Source organism: Prionailurus bengalensis, chromosome B3 (assembly GCF_016509475.1).
Source record: "Prionailurus bengalensis isolate Pbe53 chromosome B3, Fcat_Pben_1.1_paternal_pri, whole genome shotgun sequence".
NCBI classification, from domain to species: Eukaryota; Metazoa; Chordata; class Mammalia; order Carnivora; family Felidae; genus Prionailurus; species Prionailurus bengalensis.
In genome coordinates this window covers 30,362,685-30,386,112 of record NC_057355.1, presented here as the reverse complement: position 1 = coordinate 30,386,112, position 23,428 = coordinate 30,362,685, and the positions used below count along the sequence as shown (strand labels likewise).

The window sequence follows — 23,428 nt, the reverse complement described above, 5'->3', positions numbered from 1 at the left end:
ATTGGTGAGTCATGCTGCTGTAAATTGTCATTGTACCAGTATCTCTTCAAGACATTGCTTTCTCTTCTTTTGGGTATATAGTCAGAAGTAAATTGCTGGATAATATGCTAATTCTATTTTTAATTTTTAAGGAATCACTGTTCTGTTTTCCATAGCAGCATGTACCATTTTAAATTACTACCAGCAGTGCACAAATGTTCCAGTTTTTTCACATCATCACCAGAACTTATTTCTTTCCTTCCTTCCTTTTTCACATCATCACCAGAACTTATTTCTTCCTTCCTTCCTTCCTTCCTTCCTTCCTTCCTTCCTTCCTTCCTTCCTTCCTCCCTCCCTCCCTCCCTCCCTCTCTCTCTCTCTTTCTCTCTCATAGTAGCCATCTTAATGGGTGTGAAGTGGTATCTCATTGTCGTTTTGATTTGCATTTTCATAATAATCAGTGATGATAACTTATTTTCATGTACTTACTGGCCGTCTGTATATCTTTGGGGAAATGTCTAGTCAAGTCCTTTGCCCAGTTTTGAATTGGGTTATTTCTTTTTGTTGAGTTTTAGGAGTTCTCTATGTATTATGATGTTAATCCCTTACCAGATATATCGTTCACAAATATTTTCTCCAATGTTGCGACTTTGTGCATAGTGTGTTTTGCTGCACAACAGTTTAAAAATTTTCATGAAGTCCAATTCATTGTTTTCACTTTGTTACCTGTGCCTTTGATGTTGTATCTAAGAAATCAGTGGCAAATCCAATGTTGTGAAGCCTTTAACCTATGTTTTCTTTTGAGAATTTTATAGGTTTAGGCTTTACATTTAGGTCTTTGACCTATTTTGAGTCAGGTTTTGTCTATGGTGTTAGGTAAAGCTCCATCTTCATTCTTTTGTATGTGGATATCCGGTTTTCCTAGCACCATTTTTTGAAAAGACTTTCCTTTGTCCGTTGAATAGTCTTGGCACCCTTGTCAAAAATTATTTGACCATTTATGTGAAACTTTATTTCTGGGCTCTCTATTCTGTTGCCGTTCTTTTTTTTTTTTTTTTAATTTATAGTGTTTTGAAGTCATTAAGTATTAGTTCTCCAGTTTTATTATTCTTTTTTCGTGCTTGTTTTGGCTGTTTAGGGTCCCTTGAAATCTGATACAAATTTTAGGATGAATTTTTCTGTTTCTCCGAAAGATACCATTGAGATATTGATAGGCTTGCTTTGATTATCTGTGGATCACTTTGAGTTTAATGGATATCATAACAACAGATGATCAAAGCAATCCTATCAATATCTCAATGATATCCCTCCCCCCCACTGCTCACACGTGTGTGCAACTCTCTCCCTAAAATTAAAAAAAAATTAAAATAGCTCCTCATTGTAAACGTATCGTTTATGACTTTTATTTTTATAACATTGACAATTTATTGCTTACTTCAGGTATGCCAAATTCTTTGTAGGAGAAATACCCACTGTTGAAGTTTTAGCTGTTAAAGCTATATATGCAAATAAAACAGGAAGAGAAACATTCTGTTCTTCCCTTTTAAAAACAAATATTGATTTATTTGAAACTGGGTGGCTACAACTATAAAGCATAAGCTCATTCTTACTATTCTAACATTTTGGTTTCTTATTGGATGTTCCTCCTTTAGAAAATAACTGTGAGATAAGTCTGATCTGTTGAAAATTTTCAGTTCTATTTATGACCTAATGATGCTTTATGCGGTGTTCTCCTGGAATTTACTGGCCTACAGTCTTGATGTGTAGTTTTTTGTATTAAGATGAGTCAGTTTTCAGCATTAATAATTCCATGGTAAGCTACATGGAGAATAGTTTCTGCTTAAATGAAACTATTGAAACTAATGAAACTATTGTCTACAAATCTAATAAAAGTGAAGACACATCAGTTCTTAATATAACACTCTGTAGAGATTCTCTTGACTTAGAACTGTCATTTTTCTCTTCCTTAGTATTGGCTACTATGTTTTGTTGTATATACATACTGCTTATTTTGATACAACACTCTTACAGGTTAGGAAATATACAACTTAGTACAAATTTAGAAAACGGGCCATTGAAATTATCATTTATCAGAAATATTTCTGACCATCAGTGTTGCCTCTGTATGTATGAGCCATAAGGTAACCCTGAAAAGTATTTATAAGCTCAATCAAGGTTATTAAAGTCAGAGGAAAATTAATATTCAATGCTTCTACTCTTTTATTTCTCACTTGATTTAACTTGGAAGTGCTTTAGGACCTTGGCCTACTTTAGTACTGTTCATTTATTGGTAGTTAATTATTAAGTGATTAATTGGGATTTGGTGTCAACTATTCTGTGTTAACCAGTTTGTTTATCATATCCTACTTTTCAGTTTGTGGATATATAATTGCATCAGGGCACCAATTTTATTTTGTAAAGCATTTTTTCCTTAGTGAGGTATAAATGTAAGCTACAGTTAGTTTACTTCTCCATAGCCATGAAAGAACCAGGGCCAAATGCAGAAACTCATCTAACTATGTTTAGCATCCATACTAGATATTAATAGTGTTTAATTTTTAATTCATATTGTTGATGTGCCAGATGGCATATATCTTTATGCATGGTACATAACTAAGTTTCCTTCCAAGACTTAATAGAACCATTGCATTTATTTTTATTTATTTTTTTCAGTGCATTTTTAATGCATGTGTTTATACTGTTTTATACATTTCACTGTGCTTTCATATTGTTTATATTTCTCTTATCTTCAGAACAACCCTGAGAAATTAATAAACATTACCTCTAAGTAATTGAGTTTCATCAAGATTGTTTTGTGTAGACAGAAATTCAGGTCTCTTGATTTTTTGTTAATCTTCTGTCTGGTCCTCTACAAAGAGAACAGTAAAACATCTCATGATAGTGGATGTCAAACTACTATACTAAGTAGTTCCTTATTTGTACAGCATTGGCAAGTGTTAGAGCACTTTTTGTTATATTGCTTTTATAAAGAAAATTAGCAAAGTGGAGTTCTTGTGTTATTATACATATTATTGTTTCCTTTATTAGATTCTTACATTAATTAGATACAAAGTGCCTCTGTATGCTAGGTACTGGATTGCTTACCGAAGTACGAAAATAGTCTCTGCCTTCAAAGAGGATCAGGCCATAAGGCACTGTTGGATGACTTAACAGCTTGTGGGAAATGTATTACAAGCTGTTTGCTGAGGGCACTGAAAAACATTTTTGTTTTTCCTGTTAAAGAGGTAAAGATGTGACTTTGCACTATCCTTTTTCCTGCCTTGAATACAAAGAGAATGTCAGCATCTATTACAAGTGGCTTTGAAGCAACAAATCAACACACTTAATGGAGGAAAAAGATAGAGACTTTGTCTTTGATGATCTTCTTGAGCCTCAGTAATGACCCTAGACTAGTACTTCTAGACTTCTTATCTGGGGAAAAAAGTTAATGCCATATTTGTTTAAGTCACACACAAGTCAGATTTTCAATTACTTATAGTAAAATATTTTTTCTCTCCTTCTGTCTCTGTCTCTCTTGACTTTTTTTTTTTTTAACTTTCCTTTAATGGAAATTTAGCATACACACTAAAGTAATGATAGTATAATGAATCTGCATCACTCAGCTACATTAGTAATCACTATTTGGCCAACCTTGTACGTTCTTGTACTTCCTCCCTTACCAAGTTAAGGAATTCTATAATAGAAGTATGTGAAGATATTATGGAAGCACAGGGAATATAGTGACTAACTTGGCCTGAAGTGGAAGTAGAGGCTGATCAGGAAAGTCTTCATAAAGGAAGTGACATCAGCAGAGGCTTTAAGGGCAGGTAAAGAATGGAAGAAAGAGCATTGTTAGTGGCATTTCTAACATGTATAAAGGATCTTTAAAAAACATGATACATTCAAAGAATGGAAAATAGATTATTGTGGCTATAGAGTTTATGAGAGATGAGTGACAGTAGATGAATCTACAGGGATGATTTGGTGCCAGAAAAAGCATTGTGTATCACAACCAAGAAATTTGAAACTCATTATATAGGTACCAAGAAGTGAAAGTATGATTAAGTCTTGGAAAAATAACACTGACTGTAATATAGCCTTTGATTTTGGAGTAGGGGATAGAGAAGATGGTAAAACTGTGCTAATGGTTCAAATGATAGAAAGGCATTTAGTGATAATTGTAGTGGGCTTGGGTCGGGGAGAGATCAACTTTAAGAGCTATTTTAGAGGATGAAACAACATGATTTGGTGCCTGGCTGGGATATGGAGAAAGGAGTCAGAGTTGCAGTGACTTGAGTAGTGACATACCAGAAGGCAGGTTTGGGATAAGCACAGAAGATGAACTTGGTCTGTTAAGTTTGAAGTGCTGATAGTACATTCAGGTAGAGGTATCCAGTAAGCCAAGTGGAAATATAGGAATGGACCTTAGGAGAGTGTCATACTAGAGAGTTCCACAACTTGTCTTTCCTGTCACATATGTCATATGCCACAGGTGTATATACACATACACATTCATACACACACACACACACACACACATGCTAGTTGATCCTCTTTATTCATGGCTTTCATTTTTGCAAATTTATCTGCTTGCTAAAGTTTATTTGCAACCCCCAAATCAATAATTATGGTGCTTTCACAGTCATTTGTAGATATACTCAAGAGCGGTGAAAAAGTGAATTACCTGGGGGCACCTGGCTGGCTCAGTCAGTGGAGTGTGTGGATTCTTGATCCTGTTCAAGCCCCACGTTAGGTACAGAGATGACTTAAATGAGTTGCCTGCTGTGTACATTTTTAGCTGAGGTTGAACAAGGTGACATTTGCCTTCTTGTTTTAACTCTCATATTGTAATCTAGTGTTCTTTTTGCAGTCTCCTTAGTGCCACATTTTTCATAATTTTTGTGCCTTTTTGGGGTGATTATGCTGTCCTCCAAATGTGCTGAAGTGATGTGTAGTGTTACTAAATACAACAGGGTTGTGATATGCCCTATGGAGACTATATGTGTGTTAGATAAACTTTGTTCAGTCATGAATTATGCTGTTGAGTTCAATTTTAATGAATCAACAATATATATTAAATAAGATGTTTTTTACACAGAAATACACATAAAACAAACTTTGTGTAATGATCGGTCAGTGAAAATGTAATCAGAGGCTTATAAGAACTTAACCCTGTATTTTTCATTTCCTGGAAGCAATAGAAGCACAGTATTCACTGATTCATTGTTTGTGGGAACTATAGAACATAACTACTACAAATTCTCACAAATATCGAGAATTGGCTGTGTATGTATATAAAATCTGCTATTTTTTTTAATGAATAATTTTTACATTTGTACAGTGCAGACATTAGCCCCAATGTATGGGTAAGATTATGATCACAAGAAATATAGAACTCTCTCTTCTTGTTGAAAAATAAATACATACCAGACAAAAACAGTTTGCTGTTTTAGATCAGATAGATGAGTCTATATTCCTTCCCTAAGCCAGAGGGGTTTTTCATAAAATGGAGTATTGAAGAAATTCAGCTGACATTGGCTGACAGCATCTAAATGATCATCTGCAGCACACTTGAGCATACGTGGTTGTCATATTCTCGGGCTGCCAGCTTCTTTTATAGCTTGGTGTTACTCTCTTTAGCAAGCTTGCAACATTTGCAGTCCCTCTTCTCTGACAGAAATTTATTTTACAATGATGTTTATGTGTGAGGGGATTTCATAATCGAAGACGAGTGTTTGTGCGTTCATATCTGTCAGTTTGCTTGAATACAACATTCAAAAGGGTTTTTTAGCCTTGCATTCACGAATGTTGGTTCATTTCAGTAGGGGCATTTTAAAATGACAGGTATTATGTGAGAGTGAGAATTACCCATATCTTCTGACATAACATCAGTGTTATCTTGAGAATTAATATTCAGCTTTGTATCTCACTTTTTACTGTCTGCAAACCTGAAAACAAGGAATTGGCATTTACAGAGTCAAGGACAAGAAGACATACAACTCCATGCAAATGACTTTTAACACTCCAAGTACTTCTGTGCTTTGTCAGCAGGTATCTGTTTCCTAATCATCTTTCTTTTTGATAAAGAAGATATGCCTTGGGTTGTTATTATCTTATGCAGCTATATAGTTAAATATATAAAATAAAAATGATACAGAACTCCATTTAGAGATGATTCAGTTTGGGTTGACTGATTTACTTGTGCTGCTTATGCTTCTAACTTGATCCCCTTCTGACTAATTGTGTGGCCTTCTAGCTAATGTATCAGAGTGAGTGTTCTCTATCTTCACTGCAAGCAGTAGATTTTGTCAGGGATGACAATTATTTTTCCCTCTTCTTATTCTTGGTAGGTGACCTTAATCTTCACTTTTCATATGGGAATACCTCATAGATCTGTTCTTCGTCTGCACTATGACTAGTGTATTTAAGTTTCAAGATTGATATTCTTTAATTATCCTGCATTCAGAGAACAAAACATTTACAGTTGAATTCCTCTGTGAAATGAACATTAAGCTCCCTATATTTTTCAGTTTCTTCTGCTGACTTGGAATAATCTAATGTTCTAATAATAAAGATTATTTAATAAGGTCGACTAGCTCTTGACCTACCTGAGTCTATGTTAGCTTATCCAATTTCAGCAAACTGTCATGCAATATAAAGATTATAATTTCAGGATTTTATATAAAGTTCTTCAGTACATGCTAATTAAGCATGAGTATTTTCTTAAACCTGTAAGATTACAGGGCATTAACTAAAAAATGAAAATATCTAAACTAATGTCTCTCTAATGCAAGTGTAAAGTAGTGTCTGTAAATGGCAACTATACTGTATAGTTTCAGAGAAAATTGTTTCAAAAGTCTGGTGATTTATCAGCTGTGGTCCCTAAACCTTTTTTTTTTTTAAAGGATGGTAACATTCACGAGTTTATATTTGGTGTTTACTATCCCTCCAGCCTTACTATACACATTTCACTTCTAAATGTGTTCATTTCCATCTCTATTTTTACTCAAATACTTTCATTTCTTCTCTTCAACACTCTGAACAATTACTCCTCAGATCAAGACCTTTTTTCTCCAAAGAAACACTGAAATCTATCTAGTTTCCCTTCTTGCTGGCTTTATATTTATAACTTACTTGCTGCTGTGTCATTAGTTTGCTTAGTTTCATTTTTGTTCAGTGTAACAAATATCTCCCGCTTGCTTATTGTGGTGCTGTGTGAGCTTGGCGGGTAGGGAAGCATGCTCTGAACAGGCTTCTCAGAGGAAGTGATCCTGGACCTGAATCTTAAGAACAAGTAGGAATTGCCAATGCGTGCAAAGGTTGTAAGGATATATTGGCAAAAGACCAGCATGAGAACACATGAGATTCAGTGTGGCTGTGGTGTGATGAAGTGGGAGATAGGAAGTGAAGCTGAGGAGATAGGCATCAGCGAGGTCATTGAGTACTTCACATGCCACACTGTCCATTTATTCTGTGGGTGAACTTTAACTTCATTCTATGGATAAGTCCTTGAAAGGTCTGACATATGATGGTGAATGATGTGGCAGGATTTTCATTTTAGAGGGATCATTTGGGCAGCAGTATAATAATTGACTCTGAAGTAGGATAAAAGTTAGATAACTGAATTGGTTATATTGAGAGATAGTGACCTGGATTTGGGTACTATTGATTGGGATAGAGTTGAGAAAGTAGTCTTAGAAAGCATTTAGAGTAAGAATCAATGAGACTTGAAGGTGATTGGTGAAATGTAATTATTGCTGGACTTTTCATGTGTCTAAGTGGCTATGGTGCTGTTAACCAGAACAGGGAATTTAAAGAAGGGATCAATTTTAGGAAGAGATGAAAAGCTCAGTTTTGAACATACTGAGTTTTTACCTATGGTATATTCAGGTGGAAACATCCAAAAAACCCAGCAGGACATGGGGGTCTGAGGCTCAGGTGAAAGATCAAAATTAGGAGTTATCATGTGCAGGGTCCTCCTAGTCCTGCTGGGAACTCTGAGAATGTGGGCAAAAAAGTTGAACCCTAAGGAAAGAAGGAAAAAAATGGAACCCAAGATGGAAATGAGAAGGAAAAGCTCTATCTTGCCATAATTTCTCTTAAAGAAGGACAATTTGATCTTTTCTATATCCTCAGTAACACCTTGAATAGTACATTATGTAGAAAATACTCAGTAAATGTTTGCCACTTATTTTGTTGAACTGGAAAGCATCTCATTTACTTAGAGATTTATTTCATATTATATCTAATTTCATGACTTGACAAGAAATATTTTTTAAGTAATACTTTTTAAACATTCTAATTGCAGTACAATTAGCATACAGTGTTATATTAGTTTCAGGTATACATTGTAGTGATTTAACAATTCTGTGCATTACTCAGTGCTCATCATGATAAGTGTACCCTTAATCCCCATCATAAATTTTACCCATTCCCCCCTACCCACCTCCCCTTAGGGTAACCATCTGTTCTCTAGTTAAGAGTCTGTTTCTTGGATTGTCTCTTTTTCCCTTTGCTTGTTTTATTTCATAAATTTCACATGAGTGAAATCATATGACATTTGGCTCTGAGTGACTTATTTCACTTAGCTTTATACTCTAGATCATCCATGTTGTTGCAGACAAGAATTTTATTTATTTATTTATTTAATCTATTCTTTTTTTTTTGTTTGTTTGTTTTTATTTTTTTTTCCAAAAATTTTTTTTTCAACATTTATTTATTTTTGGGACAGAGAGAGACAGAGCATGAACAGGGGAGGGGCAGAGAGAGAGGGAGACACAGAATCAGAAACAGGCTCCAGGCTCTGAGCCATCAGCCCAGAGCCTGACACGGGGCTCGAACTCACGGACCGCGAGATCGTGACCTGGCTGAAGTCGGACGCTTAACCGACTGCGCCACCCAGGCGCCCCTGTTTTTTTTTTAAAGAAAGCACAAGTGGGAGAGGGAGGGAGGGAGGGAGGGAGAGAGAGAGAGAGAGAAAAAGAGAGAGAGAGAGAGAGAGAGAAAGAAAGAAAGAAAGAAAGAAAGAAAAGAAAGAAAAGAAAGAAAGAGAATCCTAGGCTTGGGACTTGATCTCATGATCCCAAGATTATGACCTGAGCTGAAATCAAGAATTGGATGCTTAACGGACTAAGCCACCCAGGCGCACCAGGAAATTTATTATTTAAAAAAAAATTTTTTTTTTCTTAATGTTTTTATTTATTTTTGAGACAGGTTAAGTGACTTGATCAACTTTTTCACATTTATATAGAACTCCAAAATTCACTCTCTTAACTATCAGTAATGTTTGGGCCGAAAGACCATATGGAAGTCTCCTCTTTGGGTTCTATTGTGAGAATTATTCTAACCCAAAGGCACTGCTATATACTAAATTTTGCATGGTCAGTCTTATGTACATTAGCATAATAATTGGACACCTCTGTTCCTGAGTAGACTAAGGCTTTACTTAATTCTTTTCATCTTTCTGGGCCAGTATTTCTTTATTTTTCTATTAGCAGTTTGGATTACATGGTTGCCAAGTTGCTTCAGGTTCTAAAATCTTGTAAATCCATTATTTTGAAAACTCAAAAGCTGGTTCCTTGGAGTCTACTAACAGGTTTTAGAGATTCTCAGGATAGATGACTGGGTTTAATGACTCAACTGAAATTATATGTAAAATATGATTCATGTATGTGCCTTTTTCAGGAGATGCAGTTCATAGCTTTCACTAGAGTCTCATAGTTTTATATATCTCACGGCTTACCCTTTACCCAGAAGATTAAGAACTTAGTTGTAGAAATATTTTTGCATAATGTAATGAACTACAGTATTTCATGCAATCCCATCCTGTGTAGTTATCTTTAACAAAGGTATTGTTGTTCATTGAAAGTAATTTTTTGTGGTAAGGTTACTTTTCTGGCTACTTAAACAATAGTACTTTCTAAACTAAAATACCTCTTAGTTATGTCATCACTTAAAAACAAGTCCACTAAATAGAATGTGTAACAGTTTGACTCTGCCTAAAGGTATGTTAAAGAATGCTCAGTTTTAGGGGCGCCTGGGTGGCGCAGTCGGTTAAGCATCCGACTTCAGCCAGGTCACGATCTCGCGGTCCGTGAGTTCGAGCCCCACGTCAGGCTCTGGGCTGATGGCTCAGAGCCTGGAGCCTGTTTCTGATTCTGTGTCTCCCTCTCTCTCTGCCCCTCCCCTGTTCATGCTCTGTCTCTCTCTGTCCCAAAAATAAATAAAAACATTGAAAAAAAAATTAAAAAAAAAAAGAATGCTCAGTTTTAAAGTATGACTCAGATAACCTTCACTAATATGTATTTCCCACTTTCCATCTTCCTGTAGGAAAAGAATATTTGAGGTCCACTCCTAAGGAAAGAAAAGGAAGCAATGACATAATGCCTAGAGTTGGAACCAGTTAAACTGGGTTTGTACGTTTTCTTTTCATGATGTAACACATTTATTGCAGTGTTAAATCTCTTTTTATCAATGTCTTGTCTTATTCCAGCATCAAATCTTATAATTTTGAAACTTGCCTTGGTATGGAAGAGACAAAGATGACAAAGACATGCCCCTTTCAAAGTATTTGCCATGTTTCTGTGACTAGGAAAGGCAGAATGCTAAATTGCTAGATAATAGTCTCATTTTCAGATGAGAAGCTTTGAGAGGTTTGGTAAATTGCTCAAGGTCTAAAGCTCTTAGATAGGCTGGGATTCAAATTCAGATTTGTTGACTCCAAACCTCATTTGCCTTCCATTAGGTCACAATGCCCCTTATTTTATTTCAGTTTAGTTGTTGCACAACTGCTGATAAATGAATTTGAGGACCAGGACCCCATGCATTTAATTTCAGGAATTTTTCTGATAAAGTAAAAGGAGAAAAAAGCATTCTTTATTTCCCAGAAGTTAAAGAGATTAGAGAAGGGAACTAAGTATATGCCAGACCGTCAAAGGGCCTTTACATGAGCTAGCTCCTTTAATTCACAGTAACCAGGTGTGATATACTTGGTATTATTCCTATTTTAAAGATGAGACTGAGGATCAGAGAAATAAATAAATTGCCCAAGATCACATATCTAGTTAAGTAACAAAATCAGAATTGAAACCCTTTAATTTGGAAAGTTTAGATAGGGTTTGTATCATGCCTATTGACTTTATTCTTTTTATGAAGACTTTTTTTTTTAAGTTTATTTTGAGAGAGAGAGAGAGAGAGAGAGCGAGCGTGTGCAGGAAAGGGCCAGAGAGAGGGAGGGGCAGAGAGAATCCCAAACAGAGTCCTCATGGTCAGTGCAGAGCCCAACACAGGTCTTGAACTCATAGACTGTGAGATCATGACTTGAGCCAAAATCAGAGTCGGACATTTAACCAACTGCACCACCCAGTCACCCGCCTGTTGACTTTAAATTGAATATCACACAAGCCAAATGAATAGCTGTACAGTTAAATCTGGAGCCCCTTTTGCTGTTTGTATCATTTTTTTTTTTTTAGTGTAATAATGATTTCAGGATAGAATTTAGTGATTCATCACTTACATATAACACCTAGTACTCATCCCAACAAGTGTCCTCCTTAATGCCCCTTGCCCATTTAGCCCATCCTCCCCACCCAACACCCCTCCAGCAAACTTCAGTTTGTTCTTTGTAAGAATCTCTTACGGTTTGTCTCCCTGTTTTTTTTTTTTTTTTTTATTTTTGCTTCCCTTCCTGTATATTCATCTGTTTTGTGTCTTAAATTCCACATATGAATGAAATCATATTTGTCTTTCTCTGACTTATTTCACTTACCATAATGCACTCTGGTTCTATCCAAGTTGTGGCAAATTGCAAGATTTCATTCTTTTTGATCGCTGAGTAATATCCCATTGTATATATATACCACATCTTTATCCATCCATCACTCAGTGGACATTGGGCTCTTCCCATACTTTGGCTGTTGTCAATAGTGCTGCTATAACATTGGGGTGCATGTGTCCCTTTGAAACAGCACACCTTTATCCCTTGGATAAATACCTAGTAGTGCAATTGCTGGGTCGTAGGGTAGTTCTATTTTTAATTTTTTGAGGAACCTGTGTATGTTTTCCGGAGTGGCTGCACCAGTTTGCATTCCCACCACCAGTGCAAAAGGGTTCCCCTTTCTCCACATCCTCGCCAACATCTCTTGTTGCCTGAGTTGATTTTAGCCATTCTGACAGGTGTGAGGTGGTACCTCATTGTGGTTTTGATTTGTATTTCCTTGATGATGAGTGATGTTGAGCATCTTTTCATTTATCTGTTAGCTACCTGATGTCTTCTTTGGAAAAGTGTCTATTCATATCTTTTGCCATGTCTACACTGGATTATTTGTTTTTTGGCTGTTGGGTTTGATAAGTTCTTCATAGATTTTGGATATTAACCCTTTATCTGATATGTCATTTGCAAATATGTTCTCCCATTCTGTCACTTGCCTTTTAGTTTTGCGAATCGTTTCCTTTGCTGTGCAGAAGCTTTTTTTTTTCTTGATGAAGTCCCAATAGTTCACTTTTGCTTTTGCTTCCCTTGCCTCTGGAGATATGTCAACTAAGAAGTTGGAGCGGCCGAGGTCAAAGTAGTTTTTGCCTGTTTTCTTCTCTAAGATTTTGATGGTTTCCTGTCTTACATTTAGGTCTTTCGTCCATTTTGAGTTTATTTTTATATATGGTGTAAGAAAGTGGTCCAGGTTCATTCTTCTGCATGTCGCTGTCCAGTTTTCCCCACACCACTTGCTGAAGAGCCTGCCTTTTTTTCCATAGGATATTCTTTCCTGCTTTGTCAAAGATTAGTTGGCCATATGTTTGTGGGTTCATTTCTGGGTTCTCTGTTCTGTTCCATTGATCTTCGTGTCCATTTTTGTGCCAGTACCATACTGTCTTGATGATTCCAGCTTTGAAATACAGCTTGAAGTCTAGAATTGTGATGCCTCCAGCTTTGGTTTTCTTTTTCCAGATTTCTTTGGCTATTCAGGGTCTTTTGTGGTTCCAAACAAATTTTAGGATTGTTTGTTCTAGCTCTGTGAAGACTGTTGGTGTTATTTTGATAGGGATTACATTGAATATGTAGATTGCTTTGGGTAGTATCAACATTTTAGCAGTATTTGTTCTTCCAATCCATGAGCATGGAATTTTTTTTCCATTTCTTTGTGTCTTCAATTTCTTTCATAAGCTTTCTATAGTTTTTAGTGTATAGAGTTTTCACCTCTTTGGATAGGTTTATGGTTTTTGGTGCAATTGTAAATGGGATAGCTTCCATGATTTCTCTTTCTGCTGCTTCGTTATTGGTATATAGAAATGCAACCGATTTCTATACATTCATTTTATATCTTGTGACTTTGCTGAATTCATGTATCATGTCTAGCAGTTTTTTGGTGGAGTCTTTTGAGTTTTCCACATAGAGGATCATGTCATCTGCAAAGAGTGAAAGTTTGACTTCCTTCTTGCCATTTTGGATGCCTTTTATTTCTTTGTGTTGTCTGGTTGCTGAGGTGAGGACTTCCAACACTATGTTGAATAACAGTGGTGAGAGTGTATAGACTTGTCATGCTTCTGACCTTCAGGGAAAAGCTCTCAGTTTTTCTGCATTGAGAATGATATTAGCTGTGGGTCTTTCATATATGGTTTTATGACCTTGAGGTATGATTCTTCTGTCCCTACTTTCTTCAGGGTTTTTTTTTTTTTTTTTTATCAAGAAAGGATGCTATATTTTGTCAAAGCTTTTTTAGCATCTATTGAGAGGATCATGTGGTTCTTATCCTTTCATTTATTAATGTGATGTATCACATTGATTGTTTTGTGGATATTGTATAAGCTGTCATCCCAGGAATAAATCCTACTTGATTGTGGTCAGTACTTCTTTTAATGTATTGTTGGGTCTGGTTTTCTTGTATCTTGTTGAGAATTTTTGCATCCATGTTCATCAGGGAAATTTGTAGTTCTCCTTTTTAGTGGGGTCTTTGTCTGGTTTTGGAATCAAGGTAATGCTGGCCTCGTGGAATGAGGCTGGAAGTTTTCCTTCCATTTGTATTTTTTGGAACAGCTTTAAAAGAACAGATGTTACCTCTTCTTTAAATGTTTGGTAGAATTCCCCTGAAAAGCCATCTGGCCCTGGACTCTTGTTTGTTGGGAGATTTTTGATTCCTGATTTGATTTTACTGGTTATGTGCCTGTTCCAATTTTCTATATCTTCCTGTTTCTGTTTTGGTAGTTTATATTTTTCTAGGAATTTGTCCATTTCTTCCAGACTGCCCATTTTATTGGCATATAATTGCTCATATTATTCTCTTAATATTGTTTGTATTTCTGCAGTGTTGGTTGTGATCTCTCCTCTTTCATTCATGATTTTATTTATTATGGGTCCTTTCCTTTTTCTTTTTTATCAGTCTAGCTAGGGGTTTATCAGTTTTGTTCATTCTTTCAAAGAACCAGCTCCTGGTTTCATTGATCTGTTCTACCTTTTTTTTTTTTTTTTTTTTTTTTTTTGATATCATTGATTTCTGCTCTCATCTTTATTATTTCCCTTCTTCTGCTGGTTTTGGGCTTTATTTGCTGTTCTTTTTCTACCTCTTTTAGCTGTAAGGTTAGGCTGTGTATTTGAGACCATTCTTCCTTCTTTAGGAAGGCCTAAATTGTTATATACCTCCCTCTTATGACCACCTTTGCTGCATCCCAGAGGTTATGGATTGTCATGTTTCCTTTTTCATTGGCTTCCATGTACTTTTTAATTTCCTCTTTAATTTCTTGGTTTACCCAGTCATTCTTTAGTAGTTGTCTTTAATCTTCAAGTGTTCATGATCTTTCCAAATTTTTTCTTGTGGTTGATTTCATTCCATAGTGTTGTGGTCCAAAAATATGCAAGGTATGTTTTCTGTCTTTTTGTACTTGTTGAGGGCTGATTTGTGTCCCAGTATATGATCTGTTTTGGAGAATGTTCCATGTGCACTCAAGCAGAATGTGTATTCTGCTCCTTTAGGGTGAAATGTTCTGAATATATCTGTTAAGTCCATACGGTCCAGTGTGTCATTCAAAGCATTGTTTCCTTATTGATTTTCTGCCTAGATGATCTGTCCATTGCTCTAAGTGGGGTGTTGAGTCCCCTACTATTATGGTATTATTATCAGTGAGTTTCTTTATTTTCGTGATTGATTTACATATTTGGATGTGTCACATTGGGAGGATAAATATTTTTAATTGTTAGATCTTCTTGATGGATATAACCCTTAATTATGATATGATGCCCTTCTTCATCCCTTGTTACAGTCTTTATTTTTTTTTCAACTTTTTTTTTTTTTTTTTTTTGGGACAGAGAGAGACAGAGCATGAACGGGGGAGGGGCAGAGAGAGAGGGAGACACAGAATCGGAAACAGGCTCCAGGCTCTGAGCCATCAGCCCAGAGCCTGACGCGGGGCTCGAACTCACGGACCGCGAGATCGTGACCTGGCTGAAGTCGGACGCTTTACCGACTGCGCCACCCAGGCGCCCCAACAGTCTTTCTTTTAAAATCTAGTTTGTCTGATGTAAGTATAGCTACTCTAGCTTTCTTTTGATGACCACTAGCTTGATAGATGGTTTTCTATCCCCTTACTTTCAATTTGCAGATGTCTTTAGGTCTAAAATAGGTCTCTTGTAAGCAGCATCTAGTTGGGTCTTGTTTTCTTATCCATGCTGATACCATTTGTCTTTTGATTGGAGTGTTTAGTACATTGACATTTAGAGTGAGTACTAAAAGATATGAATTTAGTCCTATTGTGTTGCCTATAGAGTTGGTATTTCTGGTGCCGTTCTTTGGTTGTTTCTAGTCTTTGTTGCTTTTGGTGTTTTTTCGCTTGTTTGTTTGTTTGTTTGTTTTTGTCTTTTCTCCCATCAAATGGTCCCTCTTAACATTTCTTGCAGGGCTGGTTTAGTGGTTACAAACTCCTTTAGTTTTTGTTTGTCTGGATAACTCATTATCTCTACTTCTATTTTGAATGACAGTGTTGCTGGATAAAGAATTCTTGGCTGCATCTTTTTCTGATTCAGAACTTTGAATATATCCTGTTACTACTTTCTGGCCTGCCACGTGTCTGTGGATGGGTTTGCTGCAAACCTGATCTGGCTTCTCTGATACGTTAAGGACTTTTTTTTTCCCTTGCTGCTTTCATAATCCTTTCTGTGTGTGTGTATTTTGTGAATTTGACTATGATATGTTTTGGTGATGGTTGGTTTTTGTTGAATCTAATGGGAGTTCTTTGTGCTTCATGGATTTTGATATCTGTGTCCTTCCCCAGATTAGGAAAATTTTCTGCTATAAACCTTCTGCCCCTTTTTCTCTCTCTTCATCTTCTAGGACTCCTGTGATTCAGAGATTATTCCTTTTTAATAAGTCACTGTGTCCTCTCAGTCTTGTGACGTACTCTTTTGCCTTTGTTTCCCTTTTTTTTCTACTTCATTATTCTCCATAATTTTGTCTTCTATATTGCTGATTCACTGCTCTTATTCATCCATCCTTGCTGTCCAGGCATCCATTTGATCTTGGTTATAACATTTTTAATTCCATCCTGACTAGACTTTACTTCTTTCATCTCCACAGAAAAGGATTCTATGTTTTTTTCAACCCCAGCTAGTATTCTTATTATTGTGGTTCTAAATTCCAATTCAGACATCTTGCTTATATCTGTGTTGATTAAGCCCCTAGCAGTGATTTCTTCCTGTTCTTTTGGGGTGAATTCCTTTGTTTTGTCATTTTGGAGGAAGAAAAAAATAAAATTAAAATTAAAAAAATTTAAAGCAAAACAAAAATTCAAAAAAGGAAGCTAGATCCTAGGTGTATTTTGGTCTGCTTGTTGAAAGAAGCTTGATAGAATAGAGAAAAAAGGGAAAGAAAAGAAAGAAAAGACAAAAAATTAAGAAAACATTTAACAATTTAAAAATGTATAGAATAAAATAGGATAAAATGAAATAAAATGAAAGAGTAAACAATTTTAAAAAATAAAGTAAAAAAAATGTTTAAAAAATTTAAAAAAAGAAAATAAAAATAATTTTTTTTCTTTCTGTATCCGAAAAAAAGAGAAGGAAAACAACAAAAACAAAGACAAAAAAATTTAAACAAAAACAGAAGTATAAAAAACGAATAAATGAACCAGCAAACAGAATGAAAAGCGAATGAAGTTACTACATCCCATTTCCCCTAGAACTCAAACTATGAAGCACTCTATAGTCTGTACACTAAACAGGTAGAGGGACTTGTGCTGGTTTTCTAGGGGAAGTGCTCAGAGAGGGCAGTTGGGTGGGGCTTGTTGTAATGCCTCTGCTCTCCAATAGGCGGCACTGCTTAGCTCACTGGGGTGGGTCAGTGTGGTGTGCCTGCGCCTGCCGGGGAGAGGTGGAAACGGCTTCATCCATCTCCCTAGCCTCTGGCACCTGTCCTTTGTCTCAGGTTTCCATCCACTCCCAGCCTCTTACCCTGTTCGTGTCCAAGCCATCCACCTGCCAGAGTTTTATCTCAGTTGGGGCTGTGTTTAAAACCCACACTTCAGAGACCCCTGTGGCTTGGATCTGTGCAGACTCTCTGTGGGAGGGTCTCACCAAACAATGGGCCCTGCCGGCTTGCCTCACAAATCGTTCCTGTCATCACACAGTGGCAGAGGTTCAGAGATGATGGCAAATCACAACACAGCCAGTGCCACGTTTCACTGCACTCTGGCATCTTTGTCCCAATACCAGCAAATGTGGCTGCTCTCTAGGGTCCACTGGAACCATTGCCTGTGGGGAGGTCATGTAGCCTCTACCAAATGCTCTCCTAGCAGGGGAACTGCTTCTCCCTGTGTGGCACATGGACCCCTCAGACCATGTTGCCAGCTTCTGGGACTTCACCCTATTTCCTCACCAGAGCACATCTAGGCACCAAGCTTTGCAACTTCAGAGTCTGCATTCCACAGTTTATAGAATCCTGGTGGTATTGAAACCCTCTCCTTTCCGTCAGTGGTTTTGGGGAACAGATTTCTTGTTCAGTCCCCTGTGAGTGTTTTCACTCTTTGTCTTTCTCTCCAGAAACTTTCCAGGGAGTGTTTTTTTTTTTTTTTTTTTTGCACTCTCCCCCTTTCTCTGTCCTCCACAAAAACAGCTCCCTACCCTCCATGGCTTTTCTCTCCCCCAGTTCACCTGTACAGAACTGCATACCTGCTGAGTTCTGTGGCTAAAGTTAAGCAGGTTGTTGTGTTAATCCTCTGATCAATTTCCTAAATGTGCAAAATGGTTTGGTGCTGATATAGCTGCATTTCAGGGATGAGACAAGCTGAGGGTCTCCATGCTGCTCCACCGTCTTGTTGCTCTTAGTATCATTCTTAATTGAACTACTAGAAGTTAGGTCATTTTTCCAAAATAATATTTACATATTTTTAAAGAGCTTTTCATTGTCACCAGTTTGAAAGGTAATTGTTTAAGCTATGGTGAAGAAAGGTTTTAAGCTCACAGAATGGCAAACAGCATCACATGCCGGAAGAGATTTTGCTGTAGTCAGGTCTTGCCTGCCCCAAGTTTCCTACTGACTTTTCCAGTCAGCAGGTTCCCTGGCCTACCTTTGGACACCTTTTATGAGATGAGAAGTTTGAGTTGATTTCCCTAAGTCTCTTATAACTGTAATGTTATCCTATCAGTAAGTAGAGTTTTTATGTGTTTCAAATGTAAATATTAAAGGAATTTTAGAGATGGAAGGAAGTCTTTAGTGGTCAGCTACTGGAATCCTCCCATATGACAGATGAAGAAATGGAGACCCTCACCTCTGTGTGACACTTTAAACATTTAGAGCTCTTTCATATACATTAACTTCACCAAAGTCTTGTGTATTAAATTGTATCATCATTATTGTAGAGATTAATTCATCCATGGTCCCTTAGCTGGGCCTTGTATCTATGAGCCTCACCAAAATCTTGTGTATTAAATTGTATCATCATTATTGTAGAGATTAATTCATCCATGGTCCCTTAGCTGGGCCTAAAGTTTACCATGTTTGCTTTAGTGGGATTAATTATACTCTGTGATGAAATCCTGTTGTGTGAAAAAGTGACAATTCAGTGATTTGTAAAGCAAGTCCAAGCGGGAAAAGCAAACATTTCCAAGTATGAAAGTGGTAATGAACTCAGCAGTATAAATAGCAGAAATAAAGAGGGAAAGAGGTGGCAAAAACTAAGGTCTATGAACTGAGTTAATCTTAGTTTTCATTTATTCCTGGATTAGGAGTAAGCATAATTGACTTTTAGTATTCTTGTGTTTATCAGTAGTGTAGTATTTGAGTTGCTTTATCCTTAACAAAATAACTCAAATATAAACTGTACTTTGTAATAACATATTTCAAAAATATTGTAGGTGAGCTAGAGGAACTTAAAACAGTTCATTCAAAAGGGTATCCCCAAAAAAACAAATGAACAAGTAAGTGTGGGAAACTAAGCTTTATACACAGTTATTTATTTCATTGCCATTAGTGATGTGGGTTTTTTTTTTCTTTTCTTTTCTTCCTGTTTCTGCTCTGTAGTGTGGAGGTATCCTTTTAAAATGTTACCTGTTTCTAGGCTATTGACCTGGCTGTGCCAAACAACAAATTGCTTTACCTTGGTTCCTTCTTATCCTTTTCTTCCCCTTCCTTCTTTTTATTTATTTAAAGTTTTTATTTAAATTCCGATTAGTTAATTTCAGGTGTACAATTTAATGATTCAACCTTTCCATAAACAACACCTGGTGCTCATCACAAGTGCACTCCTTAATCTATAAAATCTATTTAACCTACCTCCCCTCTGGTAACCATCAGTTTGTTCTCTGTAAGTGTCTTTTTCTTGGTTTGCCTCTCTCTCTCTCTCTCTCTCTCTCTTTCCCCCCCTTTGTTCTTTTGTTTTGTTTCTTAACTTCCACATGTGAAGAAATCATATTGTATTTGTTTTTTTCTGACTTATTTAACTTAGCATAATACTCTCTAGGTCCATCCATGTTGTTACAAATGACAAGATTTCATTATTTTTTATGACTGGGTAATATTCCATTGTAAATATACATACCACATCTTCTTTATCCATTTATCAGTCAGTGGACACTTGGGCTATTTCCATAATTTGGTTATTGTAGATAATGCTGCTTACCTTTGTAACTTTCTATAAACAATATATATATTTTTTTAATTGGAAAGAAAATTGTCTTAAAACTAGTATATGGATGTTAGTTTTTCTTTTACAGTTTTGTTCACCAATTTGTTCTTCCTTTAAAAGGAGCCCATTTGTAGATTGCATGGTATCGTGGTGCTTTCTCTGTGGATATGAAAATTTGATTACTAACAATTTCTATTTTTCATTCTATACTAAATTTGTTTTTAATTATAAACTATGTTCTATAGAACTTATAAATTGGAGCAGGATCTCTCATATGGTTCTAATCAAAAAGGACAACCATAAAGGTTGGAGTAAGTGTATTATAAAATTTGAGGGGCGCCTGGGTGGCGCAGTCGGTTAAGCGTCCGACTTCAGCAGGTCACGATCTCGCGGTCCGTGAGTTCGAGCCCCGCGTCAGGCTCTGGGCTGATGGCTCGGAGCCTGGAGCCTGTTTCCGATTCTGTGTCTCCCTCTCTCTCTGCCCCTCCCCCATTCATGCTCTGTCTCTCTCTGTCCCAAAAATAAATAAAAACGTTGAAAAAAAAATTAAAAAAAAAAAATTTGAAAACAACAGTGTAAGATTTGGCTTAAATTAGAGAGGAAGAATGTTCTTGAGATCTTTTTTTCCCTGAGAGTCCTTCTAAAGATTCTCTTGCCTAGCTGCTGATATTCTTTCCACATGCCCTGTCCTACCGAGTTCTGCCTTACAGCCCACTCCCATTCGCACTCCATTGCAGACCCACGGAATTCAGAGAAATGGCATTTGTGGACGTCTTGAATAGTCTGGTCTTTAATTTTCAGTTTTGTGTCTGATCTCAAAACGTGTGCAAGGGCTTTTTTTCAGTTGTTGCTTTAAGATTCTTTAAAGGAAAAACCAAAAAAGGTCACTTTACAGTAATGGATACTTAATTGTTTTATGGTAAGTCAGGAGCTAGTCTCCTGGAAACTTCCAACACCTGACATAAACACTCATTAAATTGTGCCTAATATAATATGACTGTGTTTTACTTGCGCAGACTATACTAAGGACTACAATTAGCTTCTCATTGGCCAGCTGTGATTTAATGGTCGTAATAAAGTTATGATATTTAGCTGAGGGCTTAGAATTTTTAACGGTGACTGGGTTTTTTTCCTGATTTGTGTTTCCCTTGTTTGGCATTAGAGCTAAAGAGCCAGGCTCCCCAGGCTGGTGTCGCATTCATATTAAAACATTCCCTTTATACACATATGGTCCATGGGATTCTAAAGGCTTGGTTTTAATAGATTAAGTCTTCTGATTTTTTTTTTTCAATGCTTGTTTATTTTTGACAGAGAGTGTGAGCAAGGGAGGGGCAGAGAGAGAGAGAGAGAGAGAGAGAGAGATACAGAATCCAAAGCAGACTCTAGGCTCTGAGCTGTCAGCAGAGACCCCATTGTGGGGCTCAAACCCACGCACTGAGCAATCATGACCTGAGCTGAAGTGGGATATTTATTATTTAAAAAAAAATTTTTTTTTAATGTTTATTTATTTTTGAGACAGAGAGAGACAGAGCATGAATGGGGGAGGGTCAGAGAGAGGGAGACACAGAATCTGAAACAGGCTCCAGGCTCTGAGCTGTCAGCACAGATCCCGACGCAGGGCTCGAACTCACTGACCGTGAGATCATGACCTGAGCCGAAGTCGGCCGCTTAACCGACTGAGCCACCCAGGCGCCCCCGAAGTGAGATGTTTAAATGACTGAGCCACCCATGTGCTCCAAGCCTTTTGATTTTTAAGCTAATTATTTTTATAAAGAGATAGTTGAAATACTTTTTTTTCAGTCTTATTGACAAATCTAATACCACTAAATAAAAGTGTTTTGCCATGGCTTTTATTTAATATTAATATAGATTTGAGTTTTCTATGGAATTTAGTTGCTGTGCCAGGGTGCTTTCTAATATAAGGTCAGTTCTTAATAGATGTATGGAAACATGAGGAACTTTCAGATGCTTTTTTTAAGTGTATTTTTTAAGTTTATTTATTTATTTTGAGAGAGAGAGTGATAGCTAGAGCTATCTAGAGGGGCAGAGACGGAGGGAGAGTTAGAGAGAAAGGGAGAGGGAGAGAGAATGAGAGATTGAGAAAGAGAGAGAGAGAGAGAGAGAGAGAGAGAGAGAGAGAATCCCAATAGGCTCTTCACTGTCAGTTCAGAGTCCGACATGGAGCTTGAATTCACGAACTGTGAGATGATGACCTGAACTGAAATCAAGAGTCAGGTATTTAACCGACTGAGCCACCCAGGAGCCCCTCAGATGCTTTTTAATATCATGTTTAGTAAATCTCAGGGCAGCAGTGAAGAAAATACAAAGATGTTGATTTGTGTGTGTATGTATGTGAGTGTGTGTGCATATGTGATCTAAACAACAAGGAAATGTAAGAAATTTATTTGACTTGCAGCTTTCTCAAAGTTTAACATGGCAGTGGAGTTATAAGAAAATGTTGATTAGTTTTCCTTTTCCAAATGTATTGTAATTTTGTATCATTTATATTTTAAAGAATTAAATGAATTGATTCATAGTTTCTTAAATCAGAAATATAGGTGATAAAGGGGAGTTACTGAATCTGTTGGCCTACATTGTAAAATCAGTCCATCTGTCATTACCTAGATATTTGAATTTTTATCAGAAAAAAAAAAACAGTATTACACCAGTATAGTTAATTGAATATTTGTTGGCATATATATGTGCCACATTTTTTTCATTTCTCAAAGTGAGAAGATTGGATGATTTTCATAAGTATTCAAAAATTATTCTGCTGTATGAAATTGAGAGTATTGTTAAAGTGGATAATCATTTGTTCTCTGGTCTTTTTTTAAGAGAAGCCATTACTGAAGAAAATTTAAACCAAAGGCCGTTAATTGCAACCAGAGTTTTCTGTGAACACTGAGTTTGAAATTAAAATTGTATGAACTCTATTGCTGGCTTTGCTCATCCTTATAGATAAACAACATTTCAGTAAAAGATAATGTAGTCTGAAATGTTGCTAGTTTGCAGGTCTTCTATAGGAGATGTGAAAGATTGCAAAAGATTTGGGGAACTCTAGATTTTCCATATAGGGTTAAAAAGAAAGTACTTTATCATAATGTGTGAAGCCATTAAAACTGGCTTACTTTTTATTCTTCAGTAATCCCAATACCACATGTTTTATAAAATTAAAAATAACAGGCATCATTTTGGTAGCATGAATGCTGGTTCACAGACTTTTTAATAGAAAAAATGTAGAGAATGTCTGATGTTATAAAGGGAATAGAAATCTTATATAATCCTTATAGGCTGAGGCCTGGTTATTTCAAATAGGGGAGAGTGCTGTTATCTAAAGATCATCTAA

The 23,428-nt window shown here is 36.5% G+C and overlaps 1 protein-coding gene across 2 annotated transcripts in view; it reads left to right on the top strand.

Annotated features, from left to right (window-relative positions):
• Nucleotides 1-23,428, top strand: part of PEAK1 (pseudopodium enriched atypical kinase 1) — a 313,862-nt gene that overhangs the window by 114,946 nt on the left and 175,488 nt on the right. Inside the window, exon 3 of one of the 2 annotated variants that reach the window (XM_043554944.1) lies at nt 10,309-10,390. The gene's annotated coding sequence lies outside the window, so the exon portion shown is untranslated. Of the gene's footprint in view, nt 1-10,308; nt 10,395-23,428 lie in introns of both variants that reach the window. The other variant, XM_043554943.1, reaches the window with a different exon arrangement.